The sequence below is a fragment of the Camelus bactrianus genome, chromosome 14 (genome assembly GCF_048773025.1).
Source record: "Camelus bactrianus isolate YW-2024 breed Bactrian camel chromosome 14, ASM4877302v1, whole genome shotgun sequence".
Taxonomy (NCBI): Eukaryota; Metazoa; Chordata; class Mammalia; order Artiodactyla; family Camelidae; genus Camelus; species Camelus bactrianus.
Genome location: NC_133552.1, coordinates 30,555,639 through 30,577,922, shown reverse-complemented (window position 1 = coordinate 30,577,922; position 22,284 = coordinate 30,555,639).

The window sequence follows — 22,284 nt, the reverse complement described above, 5'->3', positions numbered from 1 at the left end:
CATTGCATGTGGAGACACGTTCGTTCATCTAGCACAAACGGAAAGGGTGGCAGGGGAAACTTTTCTCTGGTTTCTTAGTCTGTTTCCTAGTGCCGGTTTCAAGTTCCTGCAATTTTCAATGTTACAGAGAGTTGGCGCTAGTACCTCCCCATATATAGGTATGGATTGTACTTTGCAACTGAAAGGAAAAATTATGCTGTAAACAAGCAAGTTGATGGACGGCTTTCACACACACATCTCTCAGAACAGTGCATGTGGAGAGACATTCGTTCATCTAGCATATTGAGAACGGATTTCAGGAGAAACTTTTATTGTGGGTTTTCAGTTTGTTTCCTAGTGCCGATTTCAAGTTCCTGCAATTTTCACTGTAAAAAAGTTTTGGAGATAATACCTCCCCATATATATGTATGGAGTGTAATTTGCAACTGAAAAGAAACTTTGTGTTTCCAATAAGCTAGGTGATGTACGGTTTTCACACACACTTATCTCTCAGAACTGAGCATGTGGAGAGACGTTCGTTCATCTAGCTCATTGGGAACCGGTTTAAGGAGAAACTTTTAATCTGGGTTAACAGTGTGTTTCCTAGTGCCGGTTTGAAGATTCTGCATTTTTTAGTATAAAACCGAGTTGGATCTATTACCTCCCATATATATGTATGGAGTGTAGTTTGCAACTGAAAAGAAACTTTGTGTTCCCATCAAGCTATAGGAAGGCCGGCTTTCACACAAATATCTCTCAAAATTCTGCATGTGGAGAGATGTTCGTTCATCTAGCACAAACGGAAAGGGTGGCAGGGGAAACATTTTCTCTCTTTTCTCAGTCTGTTTCCTAGTGCCAGTTTGAAGTTCCTACAATTTTCAATGTAAAAGAGAGTTGGATCTTGTTCCTCCCCATATATATGTATGGAGTGTAGTTTGAAACTGAAAAGAAGATTTGTGTTCCCAACAAGCTAGGTGAAGGACAGCTTTCACACAAGAATCTCTCAAAACTGTGCATGTGGAGACACTTTCGTTCTTGTAGAACAAAGGGAACACCTTGCAGGTGGAAGTTTTACTCTGGTTTCTCAGTCTGTTTCCTAGTACCGGTTTGAAGTTAATGAAGTTTTAAGTGTAAAACTGATTTGGAGCTAGTATCTCCCCATATATAAGTATGGAGTATAGTTTGCAACTGAAAAGAAACATTGTGTTCCCAACAAGCTAAGTGAAGGACAGCTTTCACACACACTTATCTCTCAGACCTGAGCTTGTGGAGAGACGTTCGTTCATGTAGCACATAACGAACTGTTTTCAGGGGAAACTTTTACTCTGGTTTCTCGTTCTGTTTCCCATTGCTGGTTTGAAGTTCCTGAAGTTTTCCTGGTAAAACCGATTTGGAACTACTGCCTCCCCATTTATATGTATGGGTAGGAGATTTCAACTGGAAAGGAACTTTGTGTTACCAGCAAGCTAGGTGAAGGACGGCTTTAACACACACATATTTCTCAGAAATGAGCATGTGGAGAGACATTCGTTCATCTAGCACAAAGGGACCTGGTTGTAGGAGAAACTTTTACTCTGGAATCTGAGTCTGTGTCCTATAGCCGGTTTGAAGTTCCTGCAGTTTTCAATGTAAAACCGAGTTGGAGCTAGTCCCTCCCCATAAATACATATGGTGTGTAGTTTTCAAATGAAAGGAAACTTTGTGCTTACAACAAGCTATATGATGGACGGCTTTCACCCACACTTATCTCTCAGAACAGTGCATGTGGAGAGACGTTCGTTCATCTAGCACATTGGGAACGGGTTTCAAGAGAAACTTTTAATCTGGGTTCTCAGTTTGTTTCCTACGGCCTGTATGAATTTCTGGAAGTTTTCACTGTAAAAACGAGTTGTAGCTAGTACCTCACCATACATATGTATGGAGTGTAGATAGCAAATGTAAAGAAACTTTGTGTTCCAAACAAGCTAGGTGAAGGACGGCTTGCAGACACAATAATCTCTCAGAACTGAGCATGTGGAGAGATGTTCGTTCATCTAGCACAAATGAAACCGGATGTAGGAGCAACTTTTACTCTGGTTTCTCAGTGTGTTTCCAAGTGCCATTTTGAAGATCCTGCAGTTTTCACTATAAAATCGAGATGGAGCTAGTACCTCCCCATATATAGGTATGGAGTGTAGTTTGCAACTGAAAAGAAATTTGTGTTCCCATCAAGCTAGGTGAACGACGGCTTTCACACAATTATCTCTCAGAACTGAGCATGAGGAGAGACGTTCGTTCATCTAGCACATTGGGAACGTGTGTCTGTAGAAAATTTTAATCGGGTTTCCCAGTTTGTTTCGTATTGCTGGTTTGAAGTTTCAGCAGTTTACACTGTAAAACCGAGTTGGAGCTATAAACTCCCCATATATATGTATGGGTTGTAATTTGCAAATGAAAAGAAACTTAGTGTTCACATCAAGCTAGGTGAACGACAGCTTTCATACACAATTATCTCTGAGAAATGAGCATGTGGAGAGACGTTCGTTCATCTAGCACAAAGGGACTGGTTTGCAGTAGAAACATTTACTCTGGATTCTCAGTCTGTTTCCTAGTGCTGGTATGATGTTCCTGCAGATTTCACTGTAAAATCGAGTTTGAGCTTGTACTTCCCTATACATTATTATGGAGTGTAGTTTGCAAATGAAAAGAAACTTGTGTTCCCAACAAGCTGGGTGATAGACGGCTTTCAGACACAATTATCTCTCAGAACTGAGCATGTGGAGAGACTTTCGTTCATTTAGCACATTGACCGGGCTGCAAGAGGAGCATCTCCTCTGGTTTCTCAGTGTCTTTCCTAGTCCGGTTTGAAGTTCCTGCAGATTTCAATGTAAAACAGAGTTGGAGCTTATACCTCCCCATCTATATGTATGGAGTGTTCTTTGCTACTGAAAAGAAACTTTGTGTTCCCAACAAGCTGGGTGATGTACGGCTTTCACACTCAGTTTTCTCTCAGAACCGAGCACGTATAGAGACGTTCGTTCATCTAGCACATTGGGAACGGGTTTAAGGAGAAACTTTTAATCTGGGTTAACAATCTGTTTCCTAGTGCCGGTTTGAATTTCCTGCATTTTTCACTATAAAACCGATTTGGATCTATTACCTCCCCATATATATGTATGGAGTGTTGTTTGCAACTGAAAAGAAAATTTGTGTTCCCATCAATCTAGGTGAAGGAAGGCTTTCACACAAACATCTCTCAAATCATTGCATGTGGAGACACGTTCGTTCATCTAGGACAAACGGAAAGGGTGGCAGGGGAAACTTTTCTCTGGTTTCTTAGTCTGTTTCCTAGTGCCGGTTTGAAATTCCTGCAATTTTCAATGTTACAGAGAGTTGGCGCTAGTACCTCCCCATATATAGGTATGGATTGTACTTTGCAACTGAAAGGAAAAATTATGCTGTAAACAAGCAAGTTGATGGACGGCTTTCACACACACATCTCTCAGAACAGTGCATGTGGAGAGACATTCGTTCATCTAGCATATTGAGAACGGATTTCAGGAGAAACTTTTATTGTGGGTTTTCAGTTTGTTTCCTAGTGCCGATTTCAAGTTCCTGCAATTTTCACTGTAAAAAAGTTTTGGAGATAATACCTCCCCATATATATGTATGGAGTGTAATATGCAACTGAAAAGAAACTTTGTGTTTCCAATAAGCTAGGTGATGTACGGTTTTCACACACACTTATCTCTCAGAACTGAGCATGTGGAGAGACGTTCGTTCATCTAGCTCATTGGGAACCGGTTTAAAGAGAAACTTTTAATCTGGGTTTACAGTGTGTTTCATAGTGCCTTTTTGAAGATTCTGCATTTTTTAGTATAAAACCGAGTTGGATCTATTACCTCCCATATATATGTATGGAGTGTAGTTTGCAACTGAAAAGAAACTTTGTGTTCCCATCAAGCTATAGGAAGGCCGGCTTTCACACAAATATCTCTCAAAATTCTGCATGTGGAGAGATGTTCGTTCATCTAGCACAAACGGAAAGGGTGGCAGGGGAAACATTTTCTCTCTTTTCTCAGTCTGTTTCCTAGTGCCAGTTTGAAGTTCCTACAATTTTCAATGTAAAAGAGAGTTGGATCTTGTTCCTCCCCATATATATGTATGGAGTGTAGTTTGAAACTGAAAAGAAGATTTGTGTTCCCAACAAGCTAGGTGAAGGACAGCTTTCACACAAGAATCTCTCAAAACTGTGCATGTGGAGACACTTTCGTTCTTGTAGAACAAAGGGAACACCTTGCAGGTGGAAGTTTTACTCTGGTTTCTCAGTCTGTTTCCTAGTACCGGTTTGAAGTTAATGAAGTTTTAAGTGTAAAACTGATTTGGAGCTAGTATCTCCCCATATATATGTATGGAGTATAGTTTGCAACTGAAAAGAAACATTGTGTTCCCAACAAGCTAAGTGAAGGACAGCTTTCACACACACTTATCTCTCAGACCTGAGCTTGTGGAGAGACGTTCGTTCATGTAGCACATAACGAACTGTTTTCAGGGGAAACTTTTACTCTGGTTTCTCGTTCTGTTTCCCATTGCTGGTTTGAAGTTCCTGAAGTTTTCCTGGTAAAACCGATTTGGAACTACTGCCTCCCCATTTATATGTATGGGTAGGAGATTTCAACTGGAAAGGAACTTTGTGTTACCAGCAAGCTAGGTGAAGGACGGCTTTAACACACACATATTTCTCAGAAATGAGCATGTGGAGAGACATTCGTTCATCTAGCACAAAGGGACCTGGCTGTAGGAGAAACTTTTACTCTGGAATCTGAGTCTGTGTCCTATAGCCGGTTTGAAGTTCCTGCAGTTTTCAATGTAAAACCGAGTTGGAGCTAGTCAATCCCCATAGATACATATGGTGTGTAGTTTTCAAATGAAAGGAAACCTTGTGCTTACAACAAGGTATATGATGGACGGCTTTCACCCACACTTATCTCTCAGAACAGTGCATGTGGAGAGACGTTCGTTCATCTAGCACATTGGGAACGGGTTTCAAGAGAAACTTTTTATCTGGGTTCTCAGTTTGTTTCCTACTGCCTGTACGAAGTTCTGGAAGTTTTCACTGTAAAAACGTGTTGTAGCTAGTACCTCCCCATATATATGTATGGAGTGTAGATAGCAAATGTAAAGAAACTTTGTGTTCCAAACAAGCTAGGTGAAGGACGGCTTGCAGACACAATAATCTCTCAGAACTGAGCATGTGGAGAGATGTTCGTTCATCTAGCACAAATGAAACCGGATGTAGGAGCAACTTTTACTCTGGTTTCTCAGTGTGTTTCCAAGTGCCATTTTGAAGATCCTGCAGTTTTCACTATAAAATCGAGATGGAGCTAGTACCTCCCCATATATAGGTATGGAGTGTAGTTTGCAACTGAAAAGAAATTTGTGTTCCCATCAAGCTAGGTGAACGACGGCTTTCACACAATTATCTCCCAGAACTGAGCTTGAGGAGAGACGTTCGTTCATCTAGCACATTGGGAACGGGTTTCAGTAGAAAATTTTAATCGGGGTTCCAAGTGTTTCTTAGTGCCGGTTTGACGTTTCAGCAGTTTACACTGTAAGACCGAGTTGGAGCTAGAATCTCTCCATATATATGTATGGATTGTAATTTGCAACTGAAAAGAATCTTTGTGTACCCAACAATCTATGTGAAAATCGGCTTTCACACACACTTGACTCTCAGAATAGAGCACGTGTAGAGATATTCGTTCATCTAGCTCATTGGGAACGTTTATCAGGAGAAACATTCATTCTGTGTTCCCAGTGTGTTTCCTAGTGCCGGTTTGAAGTTCCTGCAGTTTTCACTGTAAAACTGAGTTCGAGATCGTACCTCCCCATATATATGTATGGAGTGTATATAGCAACGGAAAAGGAACTTTGTGTTCCCATCAAGCTAGGTGAACGACGGCTTTCATACACATTTATGTCTCAGAAATGAGCATGTGGAGAGACTTTCGTTCATCTAGCACAAAGGGACTGGGTTGCAGTAGAAACATTTACTCTGGATTCTCAGTCTGTTTCCTAGTGCCGGTATGATGTTCCTGCAGATTTCAGTGTAAAAGCGAGTAGGAGATTGTACATCCCTATATATTATTATGGAGTGTAGTTTGCAAATGCAAAGAAACTTTGTGTTGCCAAGAAGCTAGGTGAACTTCGGCTTTAACACTCATTTACCTCTCGGAACATAGTCCGTGTAGAGACGTTCGTTCGTCTAGCACAAAAGGTACGGGTTTCAAGGGAAAATTTTATTCTGGGTTCTCAGTGTGTTTCTTTGTGCCGGTTTGAAATTCCTGCAGTTTTCACTGTAAAACCGAGTTGGAGCTAGTATCATCCCATATAATGTGTATGCAGTGTATTTTGAACTGAAAATAAACTTTTTGTTCCCATCAAGATAGGTGAACGATGGCTTTCACACACACTTATCTCTCATATCAGAGCACGTGTAGAGAGTTTCCTTCATCTAGCACATTAGGAACGGGTTTCAGTGGAAACTTTTATTCTGGGTTCCCGGTCTGTTTCCTAGTGCCGGTTTGAAGTTCCTGCAGTTTTCACTGTAAAACCGAGTGGAGCTAGTACCACCCCATATATATGTATGGAGTGTAGTTTATAACTGAAAAGAAAGTTTGTGTTCCAAACAAGTGAGTTGAAGTATGGCTTTCACACACACATATTTCTCAGAAGTGAGCATGTGGAGAGAAGTTCGTTCATCTAGCACAAAGGGAACGGGTCGCCGGAGAAACTTATCTCTGGTTTATAAGTCTGTTTCCTAGGACCGTTTTGACGTTCCTGCAGTTTTCACTGTAAAATCGATTTGGAGCGAGACCATTCCCATAAAAATATAAGGAGTGTAGTTTGCAAATGAAAAGAAACTTTGTGTTCCCATCAAGATGTTTGAAAGTCGGCTTTCACACAGTATTATCTCTCAGAACAGAGCACATGTAAAGAGGTTCGTTCATCTAGCACATTGGGAATGGTTTTCAGGTGAAACATTTAATCGGGTTTACCCGTCTGTTTCTTATGCCGGTTTGAATTTACTGCAATTTTCACTGTAAAAGAGAGTTGGAGCTAGTCCCTCCCCATATATATGTATGGACTGTAGTTTGCAACTGAAAAGAAATTTTGTGTTGCCAACAAGTTAGGTGAAGGACGGCTTTCACACAAATATTTCTCAAAACTGTGCATGTGTAGAGACGTTCGTTCATCTAGCACAAACGGAAAGCGTTGCAGGGGAAACACTTTCTCTGGGTTCTCAGTCTGTTTTCTAGTGCAAGTTTGAAGTTCCTACAGTTTTCAATGTAAAACCGAGTTGGAGCTAGTAACTCCCCATAAATACATATGGTGTGTAGTTTGCAAATGAAATGAAACCTTGTGCTTCCAACAAGCTATATGATCGACGGCTTTCACCCACACTTATCACTCAGAACAGTGCATGTGGAGAGACGTTCGTTCATCTAGCACATTGGGAACGGGTTTCAAGAGAAACTTTTAATCTGGGTTCTCAGTTTGTTTCCTACTGCCTGTACGAAGTTCTGGAAGTTTTCACTGTAAAAACGAGTTGTAGATAGTACCTCCCCATATATATGTATGGAGTGTAGATAGCAAATGTAAAGAAACTTTGTGTTCCCAACAAGCTAGGTGAAGGACGGCTTTCAGACACAATAATCTCTCAGAACTGAGCATGTGGAGAGACGTTCGTTCATTTAGCACATTGACCGGGTTGCAAGAGAAACATTTACTCTGGTTTCTCAGAATTTTTCAAAGTGCCGTTTTGATTTTCCTGCAATTTTCACCTTAAAACCGAGTTGGAGTTTTTACCTCAGCATATATATGTATGAATTGTAGTTTGCAACTGAAAAGAAACTTTGTGTTCCCATCAAGCTAGTTGAAGGACGGCTTTAACACACAATTATTTCTCAGAACTGAGCATGTAGACAGACTTTCGTTCATCTAGCACAAATGAAACCGGATGTAGTTGCAACTTTTACTCTGGTTTCGCAGTGTGTTTCCTAGTGCCGGTTTGAAGATCCTGCAGTTTTCACTATAAAATCGAGTTGGAGCTAGTATCTCCCCATATATAGGTATGGAGTGTAGTTTGCAACTGAAAAGAAATTTGTGTTCCCATCAAGCTAGGTGAACGACGGCTTTCACACAATTATCTCTCAGAACTGATCATGAGGAGAGACATTCGTTCATCTAGCATATTGTGAACGTGTTTCAGTAGAAAATTTTAATTGGGTTTCCCAGTTTGTTTCGTATTGCTGGTTTGAAGTTTCAGCAGTTTACACTGTAAAATCGAGTTGGAGCTATAACCTCCCCATATATATGTATGGATTGTAATTTGCAAATGAAAAGAAACTTTGTGTTCACATCAAGCTAGGTGAACGACGGCTTACATACACAATTATCTCTGAGAAATGAGCATGTGGAGAGACTTTCGTTCATCTAGCACAAAGGGACTGGGTTGCAGTAGAAACAATTACTCTGGATTCTCAGTCTGTTTCCTAGTGCCGGTATGATGTTCCTGCAGATTTCACTTTAAAATCGAGTTTGAGCTTGTAGTTCCCTATAGATTATTATGGAGTGTAGTTTGCAAATGAAAAGAAACTTTGTGTTGCCAACAAGTTAAGTGATGGATGGCTTTCACAAACACTTATCTCTCAGAATAGAGCACGTGTAGAGAAGGTCGTTCATCTAGCACATTGGGAACGGGTTTAAGGAAAAACTTTTAATCTGGGATAACGGTGTGTTTCTTAGTGCCTGTTTTAAATTCCTGCATTTTTCACTATAAAACCGAGTTGAATCTATTACTTCACCCATATATATGTATGGAGTGTAGTTTGCAACTGAAAAGAAACTTTGTGTTCCCATCAAGCAATTTGAAGGCCGGCTTTCACACAAACATCTCTCAAAATTCTGCATGTGGAGAGACGTTCGTTCATCTAGCACAAACGGAAAGGGTGGCAGTGGAAAAATTTCCTCTGGTTTCTCAGTCTATTTCCTAGTGCCAGTTTGAAGTACCTGCAAATTTCAATGGAAAATAGAGTTGGTGCCAGCACCTCCCAATATATATGGATGGATTGTAGTTTGCAACTTAAAGGAAAATTTATGCTGTAAACAAGCTAGGTGATGGACGGCTTTCACACACACATCTCTCAGAACAGTGCATGTGGAGAGACATTCGTTCATCTAGCACATTGGGAACGGGTTTCAGGAGAAACTTTTATTCTGGGTTCTCAGTCTGTTTCCTAGTGCCGGTTTGATGTTCCTGCAGTTTTCACCTTAAAACCGAGTTGGACTTTTGACCTCCGCATATATATGTATGAAGTGTAGTTTGCAACTGAAAATAAACTTTGTTTTCCAATCAAGCTAGGTGAAGGACATCTTTTACACACATTTATATCTCAGAACTGAGCATGTGGACAGACTTTCGTTCATCTAGCACAAATGGAACGGGTTGTAGGAGCTACTATTACTCTGGTTTCCCAGTCTGTTTCTTAGTGCTGATTTGAAATTCCAGCAGGTTTCACTATGAAATTGTGTTGGAGCTAGTATCTCCCCATATATATGTATGGAGTGTAGTATGCTACTGAAAAGAAACTTTGTGTTCCCAACAAGCCAAGTGAAGTACGGCTTTCACACACACTTATCTCTCAGAACTTGGCATGTGGACATACTTTCGTTCATCTAGCACATAAAGAACGGTTTGTATGAGAAATTTTTACTCTGGTTTCTGAACCTGTTTCCTAATGCCGGTTTAAAATTCCTGCAGTTTTCACTATAAAATCGATTTGGAGCTAGTACCTCCCCATACATATTTATCGAGTGTATTTTGCAACTGAAAACAAAGTTTGTGTTCCCATCAAGCTAGGTGAACGACGGCTTTCATACACAACTATCTCTCAGAAATGAGCATGTGGAGAGACATTCGTTCAATTAGCACATTGGGAACGGGTTTCAGTAGAAAATTTTAATCGGGGTTCCCAGTGTGTTTCCTAGTGCCGGTTTTAATTTCCAGCAGTTTACACTGTAAAATTGATTAGGAGCTAGTACCTACCCATATATATTTATTGATTTTAATTTGCAACTGGAAAGAAACATTGTGTTGCCAACAAGCTATGTGAAATTCAGCTTTCACACACACATATCTCTCAGAACAGAGCACGTGTAGAGATATTCGTTCATCTAGCACAATGGGAACTGGTTTCAGGAGAAACTTACATTCTGGGTTCCCGGTGTGTTTCCTAGTCCCGTTTTGATGTTCCTGCAGTTTTCACCGTAAAACCGAGTTGGTGCTATTACCTCCCCATATATATGTATGGAGTGTATATTGCATCTGAAAAGAAACATTGTGTTCCCAACAACTAGGATAAAGACCGCTTTCACACAAACATCTCTCAGAACTGTGCATGTGGAGAGACGTTCGCTCATCTAGCACCAAGGAAACGGTTTGCATTAGAAAGTTTTATTCTGGTTTCTAATTTTGTTTCCTAGTGCCGGTTTGAATTTACTGCTATATTCAGTGTAAAAGAGTGTTGGAACTAGTACCTCCCTATGTATTTGTATGGAGTGTAGTTTGCAACTGAAAGGAAACATTGTGTTCCCAACAAGCTACGTGAAGGACAGCTTTCACACACACTTATCTCTCAGACCTGAGCTTGTGGAGAGATGTTCGTTCATGTAGCAAAAAACGAACGGTTTGCGGGGGAAACTTTTACTCTGGTTTCTCGCTCTGTTTCCTATTGATGGTTTGAAGTTCCTGAAGTTTTCCCTGTAAAACCGATTTGGAGCTACTGCCTCCCCATATATATGTATGGGTAGCAGATTTCAACTGGAAAGGAACTTTGTGTTCCCAGCAAGTTAGGTGAAGGACGAATTTAACACACATATATTTCTCAGAAAAGAGCATGTGGAGAGATATTCGTTCATCTAGAACAAAGGGACCAGGTTGCAGGAGAAAATATTATTCTGGTTTCTGAGTCTGTGTCCTATAGCCAGTTTGAATTTCCTGCACTTTTCAATGTAAAACCGAGTTGGAGCTAGCACCTCCCCATATATACGGATGGATTGTAGTTTGCAACTGAAAGGAAAATTTATGCTGTAAACAAGCTAGGTGATGGACGGCTTTCACACACACATCTCTCAGAACAGTGCATGTGGAGAGACATTCGTTCATCTAGCTCAATGGGAACGGGTTTCAGGAGAAACTTTTATTCTGGGTTTTCAGTCTGTTTCCTAATGCCGGTTTGATGTTCCTGCAGTTTTCACTGTAAAAACGAGTTGGAATTTTTACATCCGCATATATATGTATGAAATGTAGTTTGCAACTTAAAAGAAACTTTGTGTTCCCATCAAGCTAGGTGAACGACGGCTTTCACACAATTATTTCCCAGAACTGAGCGTTTGGATTGACGTTCGTTCATCTAGCACATTGGGAACGGGTTTCAGTAGAAAATTTTAATCGGGAATCCCAGTCTGTTTCCTAGTGCCGGTTTGAAATTTCAGCAGTTTACACTTTAAAACCGAGTTGGAGCTAGAACCTCCCCATATATAGTTATGGAGTGTAGTTTGCAACTGAAAAAAAATTTGTGTTCCCATCAAGCTAGTTGAAGGACGGCTTTAACACACAATTTTCTCTCATACTGAGCATGTAGACAGACTTTCATTCATCTAGCACAAATGGAACGGGATGTAGGAGCAACTTTTACTTTGGTTTCTCAGTGTGTTTACTAGTTCCGGTTTGATTATCCTGCAGTTTTCACTATAAAATCGAGTTGAAGCTAGTACCTCCCCATATATAGTTATGGAGTGTAGTTTGCAACTGAAAAGAAATTTGTGTTCCCATGAAGCTAGGTGAACGACGTCTTTCACACAATTATCTCTCAGAACTGAGCATGAGGAGAGACGTTCATTCATCTAGCACAAAGGGACTGGGTTGCAGTAGAAACATTTACTCTGGATTCACAGTCTGTTTCCTAGTGCCGGTATGATGTTCCTGCTGATTTTACTGTAAAATCGAGTTTGAGCTTGTACTTCCGTATAGATTACTATGAAGTGTAGTTTGCAAATGAAAAGAATGTTTTTGTTGCCAACAAGTTAAGTGATGGACGGCTTACACACAAACTTATCTCTCAGAACATAGCACGTGTAGAGAAATTCGTTCATCTATCACATTGGGAACGGGTTTAAGGAGAAACTTTTAATCTGGGTTAACAGTGTGTTTCTTAGTGCCGGTTTGACGTTCCTGCATTTTTCACTATAAAACCGAGTTAAAACTATTACTTCACCCATATATATGTATGGAGAGTAGTTTGCAACTGAAAAGAAACTTTGTGTTCCCAACAACTAGGTGAAGGACGGCTTTCCCACAAACATCTCTCAGAACTGTGCATGTGGAGAGACGTTCGCTCATCTAGCACAAAGTGAACGGTTTGCAGGAGAAAGTTTTTTTCTGTTTTGTAAGTCTGTTTCTTAGTGCCGGTTTGATTATACTGCTGTATTCAGTGTAAAATTTGTTGGAACTAGTACTTCCCAATATACATGTATGGAGGGTTGTTTGCATCTAAAAAGAAACATAGTGTTCAAATCAAGCTAGGTGAAAGTCGGCTTTCATACACAATTATCTCTCAGACCTGAGCATGTGAAGAGACGTTTGTTAATGTAGCAAAAATGGAACGGTTTGCAAGAGAAATTTTACTCTTGTTTCTCGTTCTGTTCTTATTGAATGTTTGAAGTTCCTTAAGTTTTCCCTGTAAAACAGATTTGGAGCTACTACCTCCCCATATATATGTTTGGGTAGCAGATTTCAACTGAAAAGGAAATTTGTGTTCCCAGCAAGCTAGCTGAAGGACGGCTTAAACACACACACATATTTCTCAGAACTGAGCATGTGGAGAGACGTTCGTTCAACTAGCTCAATGGGCCCGGGATGCAGGAGAAACTTTTACTCTGGATACTGAGTGTGTGTCGTAGAGGGGGGTTTGAAGTTCCTGCAGTTTTCAAAGTAAAACCTAGTAGGAGCTGGTACCTCCCCATATATAGGGATGGATTGTAATTTGCAACTGAAAGGAAAATTTATGCTGTAAACAGGCTAGGTGATTGTTGGCTTTCACACACACATCTCTCGGAACAGTGCATATGGAGAGACATTCGTTCATCTAGCACATTGGGAACGGGTTTCAGGAGAAAATTTTATTCTGGGTTCTCAGTCTGTTTCCTAATGCCGGTTTGATGTTCCCGCATTTTTCACTGTAAAACAGAGTTGGAGTTTTTTCCTCCGCATGTAAATGTATGAAGTGTAGTTGGCAATGGAAAGAAACTTTGTGTTCCCATCAAGCTAGGTGAAGAACGGCTTTTACAAACAATAATCTCCTAGAACTGAGCATGGGGACAGACTTTTGTTCATCTAGCACGAATGGAACGGGTTGTAGGAGCAACATTTACTCTGGTTTCTCAGTGTGTTTCCTAGTGCCGGAATAAATTTACTGAAGATTTCACTGTAAAAACGTGTTGGAGCTTGTATTTCCCTATAGATTATTATGAAGTGTAGTTTGCAAATGAAAAGAAACTCTGTGTTGCCAACAAGCTATGTGAAGGACGGCTTTCACACACACAATTATCTCTCAGAACAGAGCACGTGTAGAGACGTTCGTTCATCTAGCATATTGGGAACGGGTTTCAGGAGAAACTTTTATTCGGGGTTCCCAGTCTGTTTCCTAGTGCCGGTTTGAAGTTCCTGCAATTTTCACTGTAAAACCGAGTTGTAGCTAGTACCTCCCCATATATATGTATGGAGTGTAATTTACAACTGGAAAGGAACTTTGTGTTCCCATCAAGCTAGGTGAACGACGGCTTTCATACACAGTTATCTCTCAGAAATGAGCATGTGGAGAGACGTTAGTTCATCTAGCACAAAGGGACTGGGTTGCATTAGAATCATTTACTCTGGATTCTCAATCTGTTTCCTAATGCCGGTTTGAATTTCCTGCAGTTTACTCTGTAAAATCGAGTTGGAACTTGTATTTCCCTATATATTATTATGGGTTGTAGTTTGCAACTGTAAAGAAACTTTGTGTTCCCATCAAGCTAGGTGAACGACGGCTTTCATACACAGTTATCTCTCAGAAATGAGCATGTGGAGAGACGTTAGTTCATCTAGCACAAAGGGACTGGGTTGCATTAGAAACATTTACTCTGGATTCTCAGTCTGTTTCCTAATGCCGGTTTGAATTTCCTGCAGTTTACTCTGTAAAATCGAGTTGGAGCTTGTATTTCCCTATATATTATTATGGGTTTTAGTTTGCAACTGTAAAGAAACTTTGTGTTCCCAAGAAGCTGGGTGATGTGCCGCTTTCACAAACAATTTTCCCTCAGAACAGAGCACGTGTAGAGTCGTTCGTTCATCTAGCACATTGGGAACGTTTTTAAGGAGAAACTTTTAATCTGGGTTAACAGTGTGTTTCCTAGTGCCGGTTTGAATTTCCTGCATTTTTCACTGTAAAACCGAGTTGGATCTATTACCTCCCGATATATATGTATGAAGTGTTGTTGCAACTGAAAAGAAACTTTGTGTTCCCATGAAGCTAGTTGAAGGACGGCTTTAACACACAATTTTCCCTCAGAAATGAGCATGTAATCAACTATCGTTCATCTAGCACAAATGGAACGGGATGTAGGAGCAACTTTTACTCTGGTTTCTCAGTGTGTTTCCTAGTGCCGGTTTGAAGATCCTGCAGTTTTCACTATAAAATAGAGTTGGAGTTAGTACCTCCCCATATATATGTATGGAGTGTAGTTTGCAACTGAAAAGGAAATTTCTGTTCCCAACAAGGAAAATGAACGACGGCTTTCAAGCACAATTATATTTCCGAACTGAGCATGTGGAGAGACTTTCGTTCTTTGAGCACATTGGGAACGGGTTTCAGTAGAAAAATTTAATCTGCTTTCCTAGTCTGTTTCCTAGTGCCGGTTTCAAGTTCCTGCAATTTTCAATGTAAAATAAAGTTGGAGCTAGTACCTCCCCATATATACGGATGGATTATAGTTTCAACTGAAAGGAAAATTTATGCTGTAAACAAGCTAGGTGATGGACGGCTTTCACACACACATTTCTCAGAACAGTGCATGTGGAGAGACATTCGTTCGTCTAGCTCACTGGGAACGGGTTTCAGGAGAAAATTTTAATCGGGGTTCCCAGTCTGTTTCTTAGTGCCGTTTTGAAGTTTCATCTGTTTACACTGTAAAACCGAGTTTTAGCTAAATCCTCCCCATATATATGAATGGTTTGTAATTTGCAACTGAAAAGAAACTTTGTGTTCCCATCAAGCTTGGTGAACAACGGCTTTCATTCACAATTATCTCTGAGAATTGAGCATGTGGAGAGACGTTCGTTCATCTAGCACAAAGGGACTGGGTTGCAATAGAATTATTTACTATTGATTCTCTTTCTGTTTCCTAGTGCCGGTATGATGTTCCTGCAGATTTCATTGTAAAATCGAGTTTGAGCTTGTACTTTCCTTTATATTATTATGGAGTGTAGTTTGCAAATGAAAAGAATCTTTGTGATCCCAGCAAGCTAGGTGAACGACGGCTTTCACACAATTATCTCCCAGAACTGAGCATGTGGAGAGACGTTCGTTCATCTAGCACATTGGGAACGGGTTTCAGAAGAAAATTTTAATCGGGGTTCCCAGTCTGTTTTCTAGTGCCAGTTTTAAGTTCCAACAGTTTACACTGTAAAACCGATTTGGAGCTAGTACCTCCCCATATATATGTATTGGTTTTATTTTGCAACTGAAAAGAAACATTGTGTTGCCAACAAGCTATGTGAAAGTCGGCTTTCACACACACACATATCTCTCAGAACAGAGCACGTGTAGAGATATTCGTTCATCTAGCCCAATGGGAACGGTTTTCAGGTGAAAATTTCATTGTGGGTTCCCAGTATTTTTCCTAGTGCCGGTTTGAATTTCCTGCAGTTTTCACTGTAAAACCGATTTGGAGTTATTACCTCCCCATATATATGTATGGAGTGTAATTTGCAACGGAAAAGATACATTTTGTTCCCAACAACTTGGTGAAGGACGGCTTTCACACAAACATCTCACAGAACTGTGCATGTGGAGAGACTTCGCTCATGAAGCACAAAGGGAACGGTTTGCAGGAAAAAATTTTATTCTTGTTTCTAAGACTGTTTCCTAGTGCCGGTTTGAATTTACTGCTGTATTCAGTGTAGAACAGTGTTGGAAATAGTACCTCCCCATATATAAGTATGGGGTGTAGTTTGCAACTGAAAAGAAACATTGTGTCCCCAACAAGCTACGTGAAGGACGGCTTTCACACACACTTATCTCTCAGACCTGAGCTTGTGGGGAGACGATCGTTCATGTAGCACAAAACGAACAGTTTGCAGGGGAAACATTTACTCTGGTTTCTCGTTCTATTTCCTATTGCTGGTTTGAAGTTCCTGAAGTTTTCCCTGTAAAATCGATTTGGAGCTAATACCTCCCCATATATGTGTATGGGTAGAAGATTTCAACTAGAAAGGAACTTTGTGTTCAAAACAAGCTAGGTGAAGTACGGCTTTAACATACACATATTTCTCAGAACTGAGCATGTGGAGAGACATTCGTTCATCTAGCACAAAGGGACCGGGTTGCAGGAGAAAATTTTACTCTGGATTCTCAGTCTGTTTCCTAGTGCTGGTATGATGTTCCTGCAATTTTCACTGTAAAATCGAGTTGGAATTTTTACCTCCGCATATATATTTATGAAGTGTAGTTTGCAAATGAAAAGAAATTTTGTGTTCCCATCAAGCTAGGTGAATTACGGCTTTCACACAATAATCTCCCAGAACTGAGCATGAGGAGAGACGTTCGTTCATCAAGCACATTGGGAACGGGTTTCAGTAGAAAATTTTAATCGGGTTTCCCAGTTTGTTTCCTACTGCCGGTTTGAAGTTTCAGCAGTTTACACTGTAAAACCGAGTTGGAGCTAGAACCTCCCCATATATATGTATGGTTTGTAATTTGCAAATGAAAAGAAAATTTGTGTTCCCATCAAGCTAGGTGAACGATGGCTTTCACACAATTATCTCTCAGAACTGAGCATGAGGTGAGACGTTCGTTCATCCAGCACATTGGGAACGGGTTTCAGTATAAAATTTTAATTGGGGTTTCCAGTTTATTTCCTACTGCCGGTTTGACGTTTCAGCAGTTTACACTGTAAAACCGAGTTGGAGCTAGAACCTCCCCATATATATGTATGATTAATTTTCAACTGAAAATACTTTGTGTTCCCATCAAGCTAGGTGAACGACGGCTTTCACACAATAATCTCCCAGAACTGAGCACGAGGAGAGACGTACGTTCATCTAGCACATTGGGAACGGACTTCAGTAGAAAATTTTAATCGGGTTTCCCAGTTTGTTTCCTACTGCCGGTTTGACGTTTCAGCAGTTTACACTGTAAAACCGAGTTGGAACTAGAACCTCCCCATATATATGTATGGTTTGTAATTTGCAACTGAAAAGAAAATTTGTGTTCCCATCAAGCTAGTTGAACGATGGCTTTCACACAATTATCTCTCAGAACTGAGCATGAGGTGAGACTTTCGTTCATCTAGCACAAAGGGAACGGTTTGCAGGAGATAGTTTTACTCGTATCTCAGTCTGTTTCCTAGTGAAGATTTGATTTTACTGCAGTTTTCACTGTAAAAGCGAATTGGAGCTTGTACCTCCCCATATATATTTATTGAGTGTAGTTTGCACATGAAAAGAATTTTTTGTGTTGCCAGCAAGATAGGTGAAGGGCGGTTTTCACACATACATATCTCTCAGAAATGATCATGTGGAGAGACTTTCGTTCATCTAGCACAAAGGGATTGGGTTGCAGTAGAAACATTTACTCTTGTTTCTCAGTCTGTTTCCTAGTTCCTGTTTGAAGTCCTGCATTTTTCACTGTAAAGCCGAGTTGGAGCTAGTCCCTCCCCATATATATGTTTGGAGGGCATTTTGCAACTGAAAAGAAACTTTGTGTTCCCATCAAGCTAGGTGAACTTCGGCTTTAAGACACAATTATCTCTCAGAACGGAGCATGTGGTGAGACGTTCGTTCATCTAGCTCAAACGGACTGTGTTGTAGTAGAAACTTTTACTCTGGGTTCTCAGTCTGGTTCCTAGTGCCGGTTGGAATTTCCTGCAGTTTTCCCAGTAAAATAGAGTTGGAGCTAATACCTACCCATATATATGTATGGAGTGTAGTTTGCAACTGAAACGAAACTTTGTGTTCCCTTCAAGCTATGTGAAAAACGGCTTTCACACACAATTATCTCTCAAAAGAGAGCACGTGTAGAGATGTTCGTTCACCTAGCACATTCGGAACGGTTTTCAGGGAAACTTTACTCGGGGTTTGCAGTCTGTTTCCTAGTGCTGTTTTGAATTTTCTGCCGTTTTCACTGTAAATCGGAGTTGGAGCTAGTACCTCCCTATATATATGTATGGATTGTAGTTTGCAATTGAAAAGAAACTTTGTGTTCCCAACAAGCTAGGTGAAAGAAGGCTTTCATTCACACATATCTCTGAGAACTACTCATGTGGAGAGATGTTCTTTCGTTTAGAACCAAGGGAACGGTTTGCAGGAGATAGTTTTGCTTTGGATTCTCAGTCTGTTTCCTAATGCCAGGTTGAATTTACTGCAGTTTCACTGTAAAATCGAGATGGAGCTAATACTTCCCCATATATATGTATGGATTGTAGTTTGCAATTGAAAAGAAACTTTGTGTTCCCATCAAGCTTGGTGAACCAAGGCTTTCATACACAATTAACACTCAGAAATGAGCATGTGTAGAGATGTTCCTTCATCTAGCACCAAGGGACTGGGTTGCAGTAGAAATATTTACTCTGGATTCTCAGTCTGTTTCCTAGTGCTAGTATGAATTTTCTGCAGATTTCACTGTAAAAGCGAGTTGGAACTTGTACTACCCCATATATTATTATGGAGTGTATTTTGCAAATTAAAAGAAACTTTGTGTTGCCAACAAGCTACGTGAAGGACGGCTTTCACACACACTTATCTCTCGAAACAGAGCACGTGTAGAGACTTTCGTTCATCTAGCACATTGGGAAAGGGTTTCAGGGGAAACTTATAATCTGGCCTCTCAGTCTGTTACCTAGTGCTGGTTTTAAGTTCCAGCAGTTTACACTATAAACCGAGTTGGAGCTAGAAATTCCCCATATGTATGTATTGATTGTAATCTGCAACTGAAAAGAAACATTGTTTTGCCAACAAGCTATGTGAAGTTCGGCTTTCACACACACATATGTCTCAGAACAGAGCACGTGTAGAGACGTTCGTTCATCTAGCACATTGGGAAAGACTTTCAGGAGAAAATTTAATTCTGTGTTTCCAGTCTGCTTCCGAGTGACGGTTTGAAGTTCCTGTAGTTTTCACTGTAAAACCGAGTTGGAGGTATTACGTCCCCATATATATATATGGAGTGAATTTTGCAGCTGAAAAGAAACTTTGTGTTCTCAACAACAAGGTGATGGACGGCTTTCACAGAAACATCTCTCAGAAATGTGCATGTGGAGAGACGTTCGCTCATCTAGCACAAAGGGAACGGTTTGCAGGAGAAAGTTTTATTCTGTTTTGTAAGTCTGTTTCTTAGTACCGGTTTGAATATACTGCTGTAATCAGTGTAAAACTTTGTTGGAACTAGTACCTCCCCATATACATGTATGGAGGGTTTTTTGCATCTGAAAAGAAACATAGTGTTCCCATCAAGCTAGGTGAAAGTCGGCTTTCATACACACTTATCTCTCAAACCTGAGCATGTGGAGAGACGTTTGTTAATGTAGCAAAAATGGAACGGTTTGCAAGAGAAACTTTTACTCTTGTTTCTCGTTCTGTTCTTATTGATGGTTTGAAGTTCCTGAAGTTTTCCCTGTAAAACAGATTTGGAGCTACTACCTCCCCATATATATGTATGGGTAGCAGATTTCAACTGAAAAGGAACTTTGTGTTCCCAGCAAGCTAGCTGAAGGACGGCTTAAACACACACACATATTTCTCAGAACTGAGCATGTGGAGAGACGTTCTTTCATCTAGCACAAAGGGACCGGGTTGCAGGAGAAAGTTTTACTCTGGATTCTGAGTGTGTGTCGTAGAGCCGGGTTTGACGTTCCTGCAGTTTTCAAAGTAAAACCTAGTTGGAGCTGGTACCTCCCCATATATAGCGATGGATTGTAGTTTGCAACTGAAAGGAAAATTTATGCTGTAAACAGGCTAGGTGATTGTCGGCTTTCACACACACATCTCTCAGAACAGTGCATACGGAGAGACATTCGTTCATCTAGCACATTGGGAACGGGTTTCAGGAGAAAATTTTATTCTGTGTTCTCAGTCTGTTTCCTAATGCCGGTTTCATGTTCCCGCATTTTTCACTGTAAAACAGAGTTGGAGTTTTTTCCTCCGCATGTAAATGTATGAAGTGTAGTTGGCAACTGAAAAGAAACTTTGTGTTCCCATCAAGCTAGGTTAAGAACGGCTTTTACAAAAAATAATCTCTCAGAACTGAGCATGGGGACAGACTTTTGTTCATCTAGCACGAATGGAACGGGTTGTAGGGGCAACTTTTACTCTGGTTTCTCAGTGTGTTTCCTAGTGCCGGAATAAAGTTACTGAAGATTTCACTGTAAAAACGAGTTGGAGCTTGTACTTCCCTATAGATTATTATGAAGTGTAGTTTGCAAATGAAAAGAAATTTTGTGTTGCCAACAAGCTGTGTGAAGGACGGCTTTCACACACACAATTATCTCACAGAACAGAGCACGTGTAGAGACGTTCGTTCATCTAGCACATTGGGAATGTGTTTCAGGAGAAACTTACAATCTAGACTCTCAGTCTGTTTCCTAGTGCCGGTCTGAAGTTCCTGCTGTTTTCTTTGTAAAACCGAGATGGAGCTAGTATCTCCCCATGTATATGTATGGAGTGTAGTTTGCAACTGAAAAGGAACTTTGTGTTTTCAACAAGCTAGGTGAAGTGAGGCTTTCACACACACATATCTCTCAGAAATGAGCATGGGGACAGACGTTCGTTCATCTATCACAAAGGGAAAATTTTGTAGGGGATACTTATAATCTTGTTCCTCAGTCAGTTTCCTAGGGCCGGTTTGAAGTTCCTGCAGATTTCACTATAAAATCGAGTTTGAGCTAGTATCATCCAATAAAATGTGTATGGATTGCATTTTGAAATTGAAAAGAAACTGTGTTCCCATCAAGCTAAGTGAAAGATGGCTTTCACACACACTTATGTCTCAGAACATTGCACGTGTAGAGATGTTCGTTCATCTAGCATATTGAGAACGGGTTTCAGGAGAAACTTTTATTCGGGGTTCCCAGTCTGTTTCCTAGTGCCGGTTTGAAGTTCCTGCAGTTTTCACTGTAAAACCGAGTTGGAGCTAGTACCTCCCCATATATATGTATGGAGTGTAGTTTGCAACTGAAAAGAAACTTTGTGTTCCCATCAAGCTAGGTGAACCACGGCTTTCATACACAATTATCACTCAGAAATGAGCATGTGTAGAGATGTTCCTTCATCTAGCACCAAGGGACTGGGTTGCAGTAGAAATATTTACTCTGGATTCTCAGTCTGTTTCCTAGTGCCAGTAAGAATTTTCTGCAGATTTCACTGTAAAAGCGAGTTGGAACTTGTATTTCCCCATATATTATTGTGGAGTGTATTTTGCAAATTAAAAGAAACTTTGTGTTGCCAACAAGCTACGTGAAGGAGGGCTTTCACACACACTTATCTCTCAAAACAGAGCACGTGTAGAGACTTTCGTTCATCTAGCTCATTGGGAAAGGGTTTCAAGGGAAACTTATAATCTGGTCTCTCAGTCTGTTTCCTAGTGCCGGTTTTAAGTTCCAGCAGTTTACACTGTAAACCGAGTTGGAGCTAGAAATTCCTCATATGTATGTATTGATTGTAATCTGCAACTGAAAAGAAACATTGTTTTGCCAACAAGCTATGTGAAGTTCGGCTTTCACACACGCTTATCTCTCAGAACAGAGCACGTGTAGAGACGTTCGTTCATCTAGTACATTGGGAAAGCCTTTCGGGAGAAAATTTCATTCTGGGTTTCCAGTCTGTTTCCGAGTGCCGGTTTGAAGTTCCTGTAGTTTACACTGTAAAATCGAGTTGGAGCTATTAAGTCCCCATATATATATATGGAGTGTATTTTGCAACTGAAAAGAAACTTTGTGTTCCCAACAACTAGG